The sequence below is a fragment of the Diospyros lotus genome, chromosome 6 (assembly GCF_014633365.1).
Source record: "Diospyros lotus cultivar Yz01 chromosome 6, ASM1463336v1, whole genome shotgun sequence".
In the NCBI taxonomy this organism is placed as follows: Eukaryota; Viridiplantae; Streptophyta; class Magnoliopsida; order Ericales; family Ebenaceae; genus Diospyros; species Diospyros lotus.
The window spans coordinates 21,454,918-21,472,338 of record NC_068343.1 but is presented as its reverse complement, the minus strand read 5'-3'; positions in this window follow the sequence as shown (position 1 = coordinate 21,472,338).

The window sequence follows — 17,421 nt, the reverse complement described above, 5'->3', positions numbered from 1 at the left end:
TTTATTAAATTATGGGTCTCTTTAATATTTTGCCAAATCTCGAGAATGTTAGGCAGTATACCCTTACAATTATAAGATGTTATTGTATTCTCAACCATTTTTGTTGTGCTAAATTTTAAAGAAACCTATGAAGTTTAGCAAAAAGGCACTAGCCATCCTCAATTTTTAAAAATAACATAGGTCTTTCTTGACTTATTAATAGTCACTTATCCCTTTATTGTATTTTAACAACAATTATTTTTTTCTAAAGCCCCAAAATACCCTTTTTACCCTCTTTCCCCTATTTTTGTCTTTTTGTAATAAAAAATTAAAAACGTTTATGTTGATGGCTAGTTGTAATACCCGAAATTTGCAGATTCAAACATGATGTAATACCTAAGGTCACTAGGTTTTAATATCGAGAAAATAAGGGCATTTTAAGGGATTATAAAAACCTTGAGACAAAAATTCAATCCAATGGCAAAATCATAAATATTAAAATTTGGGTAAAAGTGTAATTTATCAAAAATTATAGGGTATTAGCATAATTATCCATCCTCCCGGGGCCAAAAAATGCAATAAAAAATGACCCAAGAACAAAGTTGCAAGGGGCCTAAGTGTAATATTTGAAAAAATCAGGTCAAAGAGCAATAACACAAGGATTGCGGACTTGAATCCTTATTCCAATGTAGATTTAGATTTTAAAACTTATTCCAATATAACTTTGGATTCTAAATAGAATTTCAATATGGATTGGGATACACGGCAACATTTGATAAGAACTCATGGATAGAAATGATTACATAGGACACATGACACCATTTGATAAGAACACATGTATAAAAATGATTATATAAGACTCATGACACCATTTGGATGAGAGAACACGTGGAAGTCATGATGAGTCTAAAATAATTACGATGACTTATGGCAAGTTATGATCTGCCGGGAAATTCTATAAATAAAGCTCTTTGGAAAAGATTTGAGGCATTTGTAAGAAAAGAAAGTAAGGATTTTGGATAGGGAAACTCTGAAAAGAGAGAGATAGAGAGAAGAAGAAGGGGAAGTTTTGCAAAAAACAAGGAACAATCCTATTGGAATTTTTGGACGTCACCAGAGTTTGTGCCCAAACCTGTCAAAACTACAAGTCGGACGTCACCAGAGTTCGGGCCAAAATAGTCGAAAAATAGCAAGAAACAGCCTCTGTGAACAGTAAACTTACCGTGAACAATACCGGGTTAGGTAACTAAGGTAGACGACTTCTACTCACGTGTACTCTCATATCTCTTACATTGTTGTACTTTCATTTGGGTGGCTCACATTTCATTTATTTCCCTTGGTTTGCATTTTATATACTTGAACATGCATCACTACATTCATGGCTAGTGGCATGAAACAGACTGGATCATGTATGTGGTATTGGACCACACCATTCCAAGTCAAGAATTGTTATGGCTTTGTAATGACATGATGGCCAGTAGGGGTGATTGCAACACTTTGGCGTCACTACCATCGGGTTACTTCATGACATACTACATAATGCATTTTCACGCACCACCAATATTAAGTCATTCACTTAGATTTTAATATCTAACTTGGCTGTTTATATCTCTGGAATATTCGACGTTCCAGGTGCATCAAGTGTATCAAGTATATACCCTAAGTTCAAGCAAAAGAAAGAGGAAACGACTACTTAATATTACCTTTATTTCACTTATTTTGTGATAAATCAAGTTGTTGTAATTATAATACTTAAGACAACTTTTATTTATTACTATTTACTATTTGGAATATCTTGAGAACTTCATTTTTAAAAGAAAGGATAAAGGTTGAGGCATGGTAACTTTCAGCTTGTATCACGTGGCATACTTATATTTTGTTCAAATCTCTAAAAAGCATTATTGAAAGTACAAGCTATTAAGAACTGTTGGTCCATGGACATTTATATGATTAACCACTATAATAATAGGCAAGAGATCCTGTGTTGTCTTGTTATTTCAGGAAGGAAACATTTCTACATTAATTTCATTTTGACTAATTTAGAGTAAATAATTGGAACCATAAGACTAGAGAGGAAGACAAAGGTACAGGGCTATAATAATTTTTTGAAGCTTCCAAGCATTTTAAATTATTTAATGTGAAAGAAAAAGGGATGAAAAATCACTGACGAGTTTAATTAACGCCTCTTGCATTTAAACTTTGAAATTAATGTGCTAAAATCTATTCTGGAATTTACAGGGCATTACACTAGTTTTCATGGCTAATGCTAATCGAACATCAACATGCTTTCCTCAGATCTAGGTTATTTTATCTAGATCTAGATAAAGCTACATAACAAATTTAGGTTACTCTATCTAAAATATAGACCATAGATTTGGGTTTGTTAAGTTCAAAGGTAAATAAATAAGATTTTGATGATAACAAAAATATTTTTATGATATAAATATATTTTATTAACCTCTTGTGATGAAAAGGGATATGTTTTTATATATATACATCTTAAGTCGACTGACATGTTAGCCTAAGTTGATTGAAGTGAGGCAGAATAGTTTATTCTTCGATTGATCGAAATTGGCGCTAGAATGTTTGGCCTTTTGTCATAGGTCAACCTAACCTTCGACCGAAGATGTGTGAATGGCTATTGGACAACTCTAGTTGATCGAAGTTGTGGCTTAGGTCGACTGAAGTTCAACAGTCGTTTATGATTGTGCGTTACTTTTTGCATCTTTTTTTGTTGCACGTTCAAGGGTATCTTTTTTGCATTATTTTTCACTTTGTACCTCAAAATCATATCTTAATTTTCTCATGCAAAAAGTAAAACTTATTTTTGAAGAAAAGGTATTTTGATTTCACTTTTTACAGAAGATTCTGATTTTATTATCTATTTCTCATGAACTTTTTGTCTCAAAAAGCTTATGACTAATCTTGTTAATAGGTTGTCTCCCTAACTTTTCCAAATTAACTTTTTGTTTAATGATTTTTATCTAATCTGTTGTGCTAGCCAAGATTCCTATAGTTGTTGTTGAATACTGAAAAAGGTCGAAGATTTTTCAAATTTCAAAATTATCTTTTACCCCTCTATATAATAGCTAATTATATGAAGATGCCTATATAAAATGTGAGTATGAAGGGTAAGAGACTAGAGAACAAACTATTGATAGACTATTCAAACAAGAGTGTGAAAGTTCAAGTATTGGAAGTGTATTGTCTGATGGAATTCTCAATTGTTAGTAGTTTGTTTGAAATTGTCTCTAACTGTAAGTTTGTTATTTTTACTCACTTATTATGTAAGAGAATTGTATTTGCTAGCAGTGTATTAGTGGTTCTTACTTAGGCAATGGATTGTATGTTGGTTTTAGCTTTAATTAAAAGATAGTGTTTATTCTCTCTAGTGGAACCTCAAATTCAGTCTTAAGAGAAAGGACTATGCTCTTTAGAAACGAATCTTTATAACAATTCTCTTGTTCCTTGTGGTTAATTGATTTAAATTTTTATATACTTGCTCAATCACATTTTATTAGTATTACAAAAATTAAGAATTTTCAACAATAACTAAAATTATTAATTTAAAAAAAAAAACAATTCACTCCCATCTTGGATATTTTTCTAAACAATAGGGTTCATCTGATCTAGGTAAACCAACCCAGAAAGAGAGAGTGAGAGATGTAACTGATTTTTTAGGATTTAACTAGAAACCCCATCAGAGTTAACCGATAGCATTTTTAGTGAAGCTATATTGGTTTTGTTATGCATAAAAAACACTAAAAAGAAAATAGCAGTGCAAACACCACGCGGCAGCTCGAGGGAGCACCACGTGGTAGCCCCATGGGTGACTAAAGGAGGCCACCCAAGGGTGTGAGCGCGCTCGGCGCGACCCCTCTGCCTGCGCGGGCTCAACCAGGCAGCACGCGGCTTCTTGGTGGGGGCCGCGCCCCTGGCTCTCAAGGCTCTCCCCCCGAGTGAGGGTCACTCGGAGGTAAAGTACCCCGAGTGACCCTCACTCAGGGGAGCTGCCCCTCAGCGCGTGGACAGGTGTGCGCGCCCCCGCGCACAGGTGCCCATTTGTGCGGCCACCCGCGCGCGGCCTCCCGTGCGTGCCCCCACGCATGGCCCCTTCGCACCCGACCCCGTGCACCGGCGCGCACGGCCCCTTGTGCTCTCCTTGCTCGCGCTTGTGCATACCCCCGAGTGAGGGTCACCCAGGGTGCCACATTGACATCCATGTACCCCCTATTCTTGTGCCAACGCCTCCAAGATAATCGGCCTAAAACTACTCCCACGAGACTTGATCAAAGCCTCTCCGAGATTCTTGCTGCAAAGCTCGGGACACGTGACACATGGATGCCCCTCATGTTGCTATAAATAGGGGGTCATTTTCCCTCATTTGGTATGCAATCTCTCGCTCTCATATTTATACTCTTACTTTCAAGTACTCTACTCCTACAGTGATCTAATTTAAGCATCGGAGGGTTCACGCAGGGACCTTTACCCGCGCCCCTAACCGATTCTTTTTCCAGCAGGTCACCTATCGCCGTTTTCACCTTGAGAGGGTCACCCATCGCTCGAATAGCCCATCAGAGGGTCATCCATCTGCAGTTTCCTTTTCTACAAATTCATTGTTGCTACCCGGTAACAACAATTGGTGCCGTCTGTGGGAGACGTCCAAAAAGCCTATTAATACTACAACGGCTCTCACACAATCTCAAGCCGCATGAAGCCAAATCAAATCAATTGGAAAAGAAGGCATTACACGTATGTGATAATCGCATCAATGGTATGTTCCTTCAGTTAATATTTTTACATCTCCTACTGTATAATTTTTCAATTATTATTTTATTTAAAAAAAATAATTGAAAAAAAAAAGAGAGAGAAATCTCTCTCTATATAGAAGCTTTGCGTGGAGGGTTGGCAGAAAAAGAAAATTAAAAAAAAAAATGTCAAGAGACATTATATGTATCAGCCATTAATTTATGTGTGCAATAATCAATTTATATATATTTGGGTTCTCCTGGAAGCAGAAACAACAAGCATTATATAAATGATAAATTATATATATATATTATATCATAAAGCTTCTCGTGGATATTATTATATTCTTAAATTCTTTAATTGCGAACATAGGCGTTACACCGAACCACGAAAAAAAAATATTATTATTCTTTAATTGCGGATGTAGGCATTACGTCGAACCGCAAAAATAAAATTTTGGTATTCTTTCAAATTGCAGATGTAAACATTACGTCGAACCGCAAAAACAAAATATTATTATTCTTTAATTGCGGACGTAGGCGCTACGCCGAACTGCGAAAATAAAATATTATTATTCTTTAATTGCGGATGTAAGTAGTACGTCGAACCGCAAAAACAAAATATGGATATTCTCTCTCAGTGCGGATTTAGGCGTTACGTCGAACTGCGAAAACAAAATACTCTCAGATTGCGGATGTAGGTGGTATGCCGAACCGCAAAAACAAAATATTGACATTATTTTGAATTACAAATGTTGCCCACAAATATTCCAGCAAGCATATACACACAAAATTGGGGAGCCCTAATATTATGGCAAAAAACAAAAGACCCATTGCCCTGCACATAGCCCGGCAACGAGGGAAAAACAACAAGCCCATTGCTCCGCGCATAGCCCAGCTGTAACAGCCCACTTCTTCAGGGCGTGTTATGCCTTAGGAAATTTGGTTTATTTTTTTTTTTTATCTTTACATTATCCCGAAATTCCCTAAGACCTTATCTAGTGCGAGATATCTACACTAGAAATAAATACAAAGCGGAATATCTACACTAGAAATAAATACAAAGCAGAAGCTGAATCGAACCTGCTCATATAATAACTAGACATGACATTCATTACAAAGTTAATTCATAAGCGTTTGACAATAAATACAATGTACATAATTCTTAGACTACTAACATAACATGGTACATTTACTCGCTTTTCGACGTCTCGCGTCACCACATATCACCAATCTCGGAATCATCTCTGCAAGTCCCGACTGGAACGTTGAATGTTCCAGGGGCGAACCCAAGTTAGATGATGAACCATCTAAGTAAGGTACATAATGCTATGTTATGAGTGTATGCAATGTCTTTCATCGTAGGTGTCAACTGCACCCCTCATGCTACCTACCATTTTAGCGGCCACCTCTTTCGAAGCCGAGGTGTATGGGTGCACCCTTGGTAAGGCAGCGGCGCCAGTTCGTACTCCCTACGGCCTCATATGCGTGTGATCGATGATATCAACGTGTATTTATGCATTTCATAGTCATGTATGCAGTCTACGTGATGGATACATATCAGGGCATGTCAATATGATGAAAACATTTTCAAGGAAGTATCACTTACCTTCTCAAGCTTATCGGGTTATCTCGAAATCCGTGTCTTGCCTCGATTTGCGTGCTAACCTCAAAATTCGCACCAGGCACCTCAACTTTGACCTCCAAGCATCCTAATCATCATAGGTATTTAAATAAATATTAAATCCTATCTTTCCATAATTTTTGGCATTTTCTTTAATTTCTCTCTATTTCTTCTTATTTTTCCTCAATAATTCCAAATTAAATATTTCTAACAATATTTTCTCAAATATTTCACTACAAAAATTCATAAAATAATATTTTGAAATTTTCTAGAGAATTTTACTAACCTTGACTTAGCATCTCCGATTTCCTCGATTTGCGTGCAATATTCTCGAAAAGCGTGCCCGAACAATCTTTTCTACCAAAATCTTTGAGATATTACCGAAATATAATTTCCTATCTTTTGGAATTTTTCTAAGATTTTTTTTTGACATTTTTCTATTTATTTTTCCTTTTTTTTTTTTTTTCTTCCTTCTTCCTATTCATCTTCTCCTTCCCTTGCGCGCCTGCAACTCCTCTGCCTCATCTCCTTCTTCTCTTTTCTTCTCTTCCTTTTTCTTTTCTTTCTTCTTTTCTTTCTTCTTTCTCCTCTTCTTCTTCTTTTTCTTCTTCTTCTTCTTCTTCTTCTTCTCCTTCTCTTCTTCCTCTGTTTCTTCTTTCCTCCATGGCCGAACCAGCACTGCCCGCCGCTGCCCGCGTGCTTCCGGCCTGTCGTCGCCCGCCGCGGCTGCCCTCGCTGCACATCGCGGCTGCCACCACTGGCGGTCTTCCTCGCGGCTACTTGCGGCCTCGCGTCTAACCCCTACTCGCGGCCCAGCTTGGTGAGCTCGCGGCCATGGCTGCCATGGCCGCGGGTTTGTCTCTTCCAGCCACCTCTCGGCCTCTTCGCCATCACTGGTCACCTTCGCATCGCACCCTACTGCTGTCCGGCTCCACCACGCGCAGTTGCAGCCACCACGGTCGCCCCCTGCTTTGCAGCGGCTTGCTGGAGCTTCACGGCCATGGCTGCCATGGCCGTGGCTTTGCTTGCTTGCGGCTGCTTCGCGAGCCTCCACCAAGCCCTTCGGTCGTCACCGCATTGCGAACATCACCGCAACCGCTGCTGCTCTGCTCGAGCTTCCTCGCGCCACCGCGATGCCCACCTCACTGCCGCGGCTGCCATGGCCGCGGCCCTCATTCTTTCAGCTCTTTCACTCTCTCTCTCTCTCTCTCTCTCTTTCTCTCTCTCTCTTGCTTTGCTGCTCTCAGCCACCACTCTCATTCTGATCTTCCTTGTTGCTTCTCAATCGGCCAAGATGCATCACAATTTATAGCCTCAACTGCCTTGGCCGCTACTCCATTGTACATCCTATTAATTGCTTCATTACTCACTCCATACTTCTTACAGATTCTTTCCTCAATTCACGCTGCCATAATCTCCCCATTTTGCGGCCAAATTCTCGGCCATTAAAGCTTCACAGAAGCTTTGCGAAGCCAGCTTGCACACACGCACAATGTATATATATATATATTTATATAACTATTATATAATACACTAATCATATAAGAGAAATTACACTTTTAATTCTCATAATTCATCTAATATCACTTGGGCAACTTTCTTATTACCATCATGCCCTCAAACATTGATTAAATTTGCATTTTAAATACCGAAAATTTACAATTAATAATCCAAATCTTAGTTAAAAAAGACGATTTCGCCCCAGTGTCCTCACCGGGCTATCGTTTAATCCCGAAACTACTGAAGGGTTGCTCATTACGCAAAATCGGAGGCCCCCTAGGGTTCCGTTGATTTTTCGGGAGCCTCCTACGACGATTCGGTTTTACAGTCTAATTGGCAGCTGTGTTTTAGCTGTACCGAAAATTATTCCGAATTCGATTTCTTTCGCCACCATAAATCTTAACTTGGAACGCATATCGAGACCATATCATTTTTCTTAGACAATTTCACTCCAAGGCATTCCCTGTAGTTGATTCGGTACCTAAAATTGCAATAAAATCCATTTTTCGGTATTCTAAACTTATTAAAATTACGTGGCAGCCTTATCTAAACATGGGGTATTGCACCAGCAACAAGGGAAAAACAAATTGTTATTCTTCTTATATATAGCCCGATAATAGGGAAAAACAAAAGGCCCATTATCCTACGCATAGCCCGGCAATGAGGAGAAAATAAAACAGTAGTCCTGTGAGTAGCCCGACAGCGATGAGGCATAGTCAGTGTACTCTTCCCTTTGCCTTGCAGCCAAAGGCAAGAGTGGGGAGCAATTGTTGTATCATAGGTAAAAGCCCATTGAAAGGTCAAGTAAGTCCAAAAGCCCAAAATGTCTTTTTGGGCTAAAGGGCATAAATTTCCCATATGCAGGGGGTCCCACACAAAGCGCGCAAACACGATAAGTCCGACATTTAAAAATCCTTTTGAATATTCCAAAAAGAGAATAGATAATTATCCATAGTGAATTCTAAATTCTAAAATGGTTATGAAATATTTGGATAAGCATTATCCCTAAGAAATTATATCCCTAAAAAGGATACAATAAGCATCATCTATCAAGATAAGCATTATCTGCAATTCTGTTACATTTTGAATCATTTCATATTTCTCTATAAATAACGAGTCATTCATTCCTAAAAAGGAGGAAGGTCTTTGATACTATTTCAATACCGTTTCTTTCATTATATTCAATATCTAACTAAAGCGTTGGAGTGTTTGCGCAGGGACCTCCCCACGCCCTCTGACTGTTTTCTTATTTTTGCAGGCTCAAGCGGCTTGAAGACAACATTTCCATTCTACAAATTTATTGTTGTATCCATATCACAACAGATTTCAATGGGGTTCACCAAAAACCCCACGTGTAATGAAGTTTCACTAGAAGCACCATTCTTTTTAAGTGGAGAGAGAAATACACAACAAGGTTTCTCAAGAAGCCCTATTTTATGATTGAGCTTTATTGGAATCCTTATCAATTTTAATAGGGTTTCCAATATAAAGAGGGGAGCTGCCTATATTTAAAAATGCACCACCAATACTAACTTCATCTCTTTTAGCATGGATCCACAAGACAAAGTAAGTTGATGAAAATTGATAATCAGAGAAAAGGATAGGACAATAAGTTCAGAGTTACCAAAAAAAAAAAAAAATAAAGAAAATAAAAGACAAGTGAGAAGAAGAAAAGAGAAAAGAAAAGAATGAGAAATATAGAAAATATTGTTTAAAAATAAGGATAAAATTATTGATCTACATGCTCAATTTACTATGAAGGAGATCTATGTCATTTTTAAAACACAAAGGAGATTGATATTTTTTTGCCAAATCTCGAGAGTGCTATGTGGAATTTACTTATTTTTGTTCACATTCATAGTAAAGTGAAGTAAAATAAGTGTTTAGTATGCATAGAATTATGAATTAAAATATTGAGAAAGTAACATTATTGTATATGGTATTTTGAGCAATTTATTAAAAAGTATTTTAAAATTTCAAAAATACCCATATAATTTATAATTAAAATTTTAACGAGTAAGAGATTAACAATGAGAAATTTTTAATTTATTTAACTTCAAAGGAGAATTTGTACATAATAGGTGTAATATCTAAAAATTTTAAGAAATTTTGGACATTAAAAATTATCTTTAAATTAATTAAAATTAGACTCGAAAAGAGCTTAGTGATAATTTAGCAAGTTACGGGGCTTCTAGAGGAATTTGAAAGAATTAAATATATAATTATAAAGTGATAAGTGCATAATTTCATACATTTATTTCCCTTACATATGGTCTCTTGGGTGAGCTTTATGCCTTATTGTGTTGATTTATACTTATTTTTATGGTTAAGGCAATTTTAGAATAAATTGGGCTTTTACTTTCAAAATTTCAGTTTTTTAATATTTTGACCTTTTGGACTTCTTACAGATTTTCAAACATGTTAGAGTTCAAGAACATGAATAAGGTCTTCAAAGCTTTTGTAGAGGACTTCTTGGACTTTCCAGAATGGTATGATTTGTCCAAATCCGAGTTCGTTTGGGCCTCCAAATATTGCTTCAAGTTAGGGCCAAAAAGCTAGGCCAAATCCTAATTGGATTAGAATTCTGCACAAACATGGAATCTTTAAAAGGCCATAACCTGAGCTTCTGAAGTCCAAATCGAGTGATTCAAAAGCCTAAATTCATCTAAATATTCTGAACTACAATTCTTAAGAAGAGTTTAAGCCCAAAACGCTCGTTATCCGACCCAAAACGGGCTCACAAGTTACGGGAGTCTAGGAGCCCTAATTCCTTGGCTGATTTGGATTCTTTGTTGGGGGATATTTAAAGTCTTGATCCAAGCTCGAGAGGGGGGACGCCCAGGAAGCAAAAGAGGCAGAGAAGCACATCCAAGAGGGGGAAGAAGCATCCTTTTCATATTTTCTCTTCTTTTTGTGTTCTTTCTCTCATTATGTGTGGCTAAACTTTGGTTTTTCGGTAGAAGGATATTTTAAAGCCATGGTGAAGAACATTGTGAGATCTTTTTGATTTTATTTGCAATTTGATTTTCTTTTGAATATTCATGTATCTTCTGATTTTAATGTTTATGATTGTGTGTTTTGATTGCATAGACGACCGCTATTCAATTCTTGATGCATGATCTATTGCTAGTTTGAATATCAAATCCGTAATTGTTTGGTCTTTCTTGCATAAGTAGCAACTAGGGTTGATGATTATGAATAAGTTTTCGTTCAATTCCTAGGGAGTACATGTGTTGAATTAAATAAACCAAGCTTGTGTGTTTATTGTTCAGATTTGGTCTTGTTTTCACAAAGTTTAATACTGCCATTGAATTAAATTCTAGAGAGCTTGTTCTAGAGTTGTAAATAAGGTCTAAGCTCAATTTACAAATTACATAGATAAACCATTTTCACAAGTTAAAAGAGTTAACTTTGAGCTCAAATTTTAACCAAATGAATTAAATTGGGTTGAACCCAATATAGGATTTCATAGATGGGACTGAAATGAACTTGCAGGACCCAAATTCATAGAAAATCATTCAACGAATTTAAATTTATTCGAGCTTAAAATTAATAAAAATATATAACTTGATATCTCACTTTAAATTCAAATCAATTCAAGTTAAAGTAAACTGAAAGATGGGCATCGAAGAAGGCAAGACTAAAACACAACGGTATTTTTGGGTTGCATAGTAGAATTGAAAGTAATCGAGCTCGAAAGACTACAACAAAAAATATTTAAGACACATTAAACAGTTCAAGTAAACTACTTTAGACTTCAATTCTGAACAAATGAATTCGAATTGAACCAATCTGCTTGACGGGACTTACAGACAACATGGAGGAGAGTAACCTGAAATCTTCGCTATGCATTTCCAATGACCAATGACAATGCTACGAGAAGCCAAAAAATGGGGACATAAACTAAAAAATTGAACGAACAATCAAGGAGCCACCGCCTCAATTATCTCCCAATTCTGTGCGATCTTCCCAAAGTGAGTCTAGAAACTGGTCTGAAAAGATTCGGACACTTACTTGAGCAAAAGATTGAGAAATGGAAGAAAAAATGGCAAGGAATCGGAAGAAATCGGCAACCATATATGTATGTATATATGGATAATTCCAAAATTGGCAACTTTCACCCATAAAATGAAGGCAAGCCACGCAGCAATAAGAGTGGAAAGTGAAATTAAGACAATTGCCAATAGATTTAAGGAAATGGTGTACAACTGATTGTCTATGGCTTGTTGGAAATATTTTATGGGTTATCACTAATTGCTAATTATTTTATTTTGTTAAAATTAGGCTAATAATATGGTCGATTATTTGTTAAGAGACGTGTACAACATTTTCGTTATTGATAGAAGTCTAACTACTTGTTATTGGGATGTGTGCATCGGTTTTACTTCAACTTAGATGTGGCTTAAGGTAGAATATAGGTTATTATCTAATTAACTCATAATCGAATAATTATTAGATAAATATTTTATTTACGATTAGATTTTCTCTTCACTATTTTAACAAATAATGTTACATTAGAGTTTTTTTTTTAACACCCAACTATACAAATCCTATTAAATGATTGGTTTTTTTTTTTTTTGGTTAACACACCATCACGAGCACCCTCGCTATTTGGCCCCACGATTTCAGCAAGAAAGATAAATCAAAAAATCTGGCAGCCAGATTTCGACTCCTAACACAACCGCATACGTGAGGGTGACAAGTATTTTTCATTTTTTAGGGTCCCTCCTTACTTGCTAAACTATCTGTTGATCAGGGTTCGAACACAAAATCTGAAGACCCAAAGAGCAACACCCCAATATATTTTTTCTTTGTTAGTTGATCTATATCAGGGGCAATTGGTTGTTTAAGAAGCAGCGGAATGAGATATTGTCAACCATCATAACAACCAGACCTTGAGGAGCAAACACTTGATGATCTGAACTTGATCTGCCCATTTATAGGCTTAGGCTAAGGACCTTTACCTGATTAGTTAAAATTTTATAAGATATCAAAATATCTTAATCTCCTTTAAACTTTAGAACTAATCTGTTTTAAATTTAAATCTATAAATGATTAGTTAGGATTGATAAAAGACTTTAGAACTAATCACTCTTAAATTTACTTGATTATTTCCTCCCATTAAGGAAATAATTAACCCATTATCTGTTTGTGGGTTACTTTATTAACTTAAATATTCATTATGTAATGTAATCTCCATTAGAGACTACATGTGCCTAACATTCTCCCATTTGACCCACTACACGTATAATTTATCAAAAAATTGATGAACATACAAGCAAATTGATAAACAAGTCCCCACCATACAACAAATAATAGTAAACTAGAAATATGAAAAATAATTTATTAAATTTGTTATCTTTGCTCAAACAAATAAATGTCAAAATACAACTCCACGTGCACACTAAAAAACATATTAGAAAAAGAGATCAAGATTGATCGGTAGAACAAATTAAACCCATTCGTTCTATAAAATCCTTTAATGACTTTGTCGGCAAAATTTTAATCGTAAGATCTGCAATCATAAGTTTAGTACTGATATACTCAATAACGAATGCATGTTGTAACGACTTTAAAGTGGGTCTAAATATTTTAATACTTAATGTTAGTTTAATAAAATTTTAAATGTGGGTCTAAGTATTTTAATATTTAATGATAAATTTCTTTGAGGGCGTAGAAATAGTTTTAGATTGTATAATTTTATTTTATGGTTCATGTGATTGGAAAATAAGTGTATGGGTCTAAATTTTTAAGGAATTTAGAAATAATGTAATAGCCACAATTAAATTAATTAATGACTTCATAGGTTTATTAGATGGGCTATGTAATTTCTGGGTTGGGCTTAGACCCAAAGGTAATGGGATTTAAATTTTATTACGTGGATAAAAGAAAAAATAAAAATAAAAATCTAAAATGGGTAGCAGCATGTTGTCTGCATGAAATAGTAGGCAGGCCTGCAGCTTGTTGGGATAACAAACTGGATCTATTGACCTATTCTTTAGGGAGATGGTTGTTGGTTATGACCTGGTTTTTAGCAAGAATAAGATTATGCCCAGTAATATACTGGTTTTTAGGGAAATAGTTAGTAGTTGTTATGGTTTGTTTTTCTTCCGAAAAATAATACATGTAATCTCCTATAAATGTGATCTGAACATTCTTTGTGAGTTATGAATTGGTTTTTTGTTTTGATTTATTTCAACCAATCCTTCAAATTGGTATCAGAGTTGTGTTGCGAATCCCGGCGTGATGGCATCCAATCTAGTTTTACTTCAAGTACCTGTTCTAGAAAAAGATAACTATGGCAAGTGGTGCATTTAATTCAAAGCTCTGTTTGGGTCACAAGAACTGTGGGATATTGTTATCAATGGATACACTAAGCCTACTTCTGAAAAAGAAAAGACATTCACTCCAAACAGAAGAACACTCTCAAGGATCAACGGAAGAAAGAGAAGAAAGCCTTGTTTATTCTCTATCAAGGTCTAGCTGAAGATGATTTTGAGAAGATTTCAAACGCCACTACAAGCAAGGCAGTTTGGGAAAAGTTAAGCACCATCTACAAAGGTGCAGAACGTGTGAAGAAGGCCTGTCTGCAGCATTGAGATGAGAGTTTGAAACAACTCGCATGAGAGAAGGAGAAACAGTTTCAAATTATCACACAAGATTGATTAGTATTGTCAATCAGATGATAAGAAATGGTGAAAAGGTTGATGATGTTCGCGTGGTTGAGAAGATAATGCGTACACTGACTCCAAAATTTGACCATGTTGTTCCAACGATAGAAAAATCCAAAAATTTGGAGATAATGAGTATTGAGGAGTTGATGGGATCACTGAAGGTCCATGAATCGCGTCTCAAGAGAAGTGATGATGTACTGGTTGCTGAGCAGGCTTTAAAATTAAGTTTGGTTTCTGAAAATAATGGCAATGGTCGAGGATGCGGACATGGTTATCGAGGTCGAGGAAGGCGTGGGGGCTCCACACAACTGAGATCCAGTCAACAAAGTTCATTTAAAGGAAAAATATAGTGTTGGACATGTAGTAAATATGGACATTATGCCTATGAATGTCCTAGCAAAGATGACAAGGTTGCAAACTTTGCTGAAGGAACAAATAATGAAGATGAAGAGCCAACTTTTTTAGTCGCTGGTAGTGGCACAATAGAAAGTGGAGACATTTGGTATTTGGATTATGGTGCAAGCAATCATATGTGTGGAAGAAAGGAATTGTTTGTCACAATTGATGAAAGCTCTAGTGGAACTGTTAGTCTGGGAGATGGAACAAAGGTCAAAGTTGCTGAAAAATGAAAGGTAGGAATATACAAAAGGGGGTGATATAGCATGCATCTCAGACGTATATTTCATACCCCAAATGAGAAGTAACATACTAAGTCTTGGTCAATTATTAGAAAAAGGTCATGTGATCTACATGGAAGGAAATTCTTTGGAGCTGAGAAATGCAGAGGGAAGTCTCATTGCACATGTACAAATGTCTTGAAATCGCATGTTTCCACTAAGATTGAAGTCACACCTAGTTCAATGTCTAACTAGCTAGACAAAGAATGAGACAGAAATGTGGCACTTACGGTTTGGTCATCTTTATTATCTTGGACTGAAACTACTGTCCACAAAAAGAATGGTACGAGGTCTCCCAAACATAAAAGAATATGGACAAGTATGTGATACTTGTGTACTTGAGAAGCAGACTCGACAACCATTTCCTAGTGGAACTTTATGGAGGGCCAATGCACCACTACAGCTGGTACATATAGACATATGCGAACCAATTGAGCCAGCATCTTTTGGAGGTAACAGATTTTTCATTCTCTTTATTGATGATTATAGTAGAAAAGCATGGGTCTATATCATTAAAGAGAAGTCAAGTGCATTTGAAATATTCAAATGTTTCAAGGCATTTTTTGAAACACGGAGTGGAAACAAAATTATAACCATAAGGTTAGACCGAGGAGGTGAGTTTACCTCCAATGCATTTCAAGGTTTTTGTAAAGAGTAGGGTATACAACATCAACTTACCACTGCATGCACTCCGCAACATAATGGGATAGCGGAGATGAAGAATCAGACCATTTTGAACATGACAATATCACTTCTTAAATAGAGATGTTTGCCCAAGGAGTTTTGGGGGGAGGTCGGAGCATGCTCAGTTTACATACTTAACAGATGCCCTACAAAAAGTGTAAAAAATATAACTCCTCAAGAAGTCTGGAGTGGAATTAAGCCAAGTGTGACACATCTAAGAGTCTTTGGGTGTGTTGCGTATGCTCAAGTACTTGAGGCTCAAAGGAAGAAGTTGGATGACCGTGGAGTCAAATGTGTGTTTGTTGGATATATTGAGGAGTCTAAAGCATACAAACTATTCAATCCAATTACGAAAAAGTTGTTGATCAGTAGGGATGTTATTTTTTATGAAGAGTTTGCATGGGAGTGGCAACAAATTGATACAACAGCAAAGAAGATTGCAATGAGAGAAAGTGGAGAGTCAATAGAGATAATATCAGACCAAGCATCTCCACAGCCGCAAGATCAAGGAGCTATCACACCCATCTCAACATCTCAATCTTCTTTACATGAAGAAGAGTCATTCTTAAACTCAACTCCACCTTTACAGACCAGAAGATTGAGTGACATCTATGCAGCTCCAAGAGAACTTGAATATGATGAAGGTGAAACCAATCTGTTATGTCTTTATGCTAATCACGACCCTTTGAGTTTTCAAGAAGCAAATGTACAAGACTGCTGGCAGGTGGCTATGAAAGAAGAAATACAAGCCCTAGAACGAAATGACACTTGGATACTAACTAAGTGCCTCCTCAACAAAAGGCCACTGGTGTCAAATGGGTTTTTAGATAAATAGAACAATAGATGGAGAAGTTGATCGGTATAAAGCGCGATTAGTGGCGAAAGGATACAAGCAGCAATATGGAATTGATTATGACGGGGTGTTTGCTCCAGTGGTCCAACTTGATACAGTACGATTAATTATCTCACTTGCAGCTGCTCGTAGGTGGAAAATATATCAACTTGATGTCAAGTCAGCATTTCTCAACGGGATACTTGAAGAAGAAGTATACGTACAACAACCAGAAGGTTTTATCATTCCAGGACAAGAGGATAAAGTGTATCGCTTAAAAAAAGGCTCTTTATGGTCTGAAACAAGCACCATGAGCATGGAACTCACAAATTGATTGTTATCTACAAGCAGAAAGGTTCAAAAAATGTCCATTTGAGTATTTTGTTTACATCAAAGGAGACAAAAATGGGGAGTTCATGGTACTGTGCATTTATGTTGATGATCTTCTTTTAAGGAGTTTGAAATGACTGATAATGGTCTCATGAGTTATTTTTTGGGTATTCAAGTTCATCAGATTGAAGAAGGTATTTTCTTGTCATAAAAGAAGTTCATGAAAGAGTTGCTCGAGAAGTTTGGGATGAAAAATTGAAATCCAGTTAACATTCTAGTAGTGCCAAATCAAAAGCTAACAAAAGAAGAAGAGGGAGAAGTTATTGATGCTACACTCTATAAGAGTCTCATTGGCAGTCTCGGGTACCTTACT